Below are 268 nucleotides of genomic sequence, written 5' to 3'. Positions count from 1 at the left end.
GTGTGTGTGTGTGTGTGAGGAGTGTGTGTGTGTGTGTGTGTGAGGAGTGTGTGTGTGTGTGTGTGAGCAGTGTGTGTGTGTGTGTGTGTGTGTGCTCACAGGTGCTGAGAGAGAGCCAGAGGCGTTACAAACACACCCGCAGCAGATCGAGCAGATGCCGTACACACACTGCTGTTCAGAAGTCTGGGATCAGTTAGAGTTGTAATGTGTTTTAAAGGGTCATGAACCCCCCCACTAAATTAACCAGTTTTCTCCAACAGTTAACATG

The sequence above is a fragment of the Sinocyclocheilus anshuiensis genome, unplaced genomic scaffold (genome assembly GCF_001515605.1).
Source record: "Sinocyclocheilus anshuiensis isolate Anshui unplaced genomic scaffold, SAMN03320099.WGS_v1.1 scaffold1671, whole genome shotgun sequence".
In the NCBI taxonomy this organism is placed as follows: Eukaryota; Metazoa; Chordata; class Actinopteri; order Cypriniformes; family Cyprinidae; genus Sinocyclocheilus; species Sinocyclocheilus anshuiensis.
The sequence above is the reverse complement of the archived record's forward strand: the minus strand, read 5'-3'. Positions refer to the sequence as shown.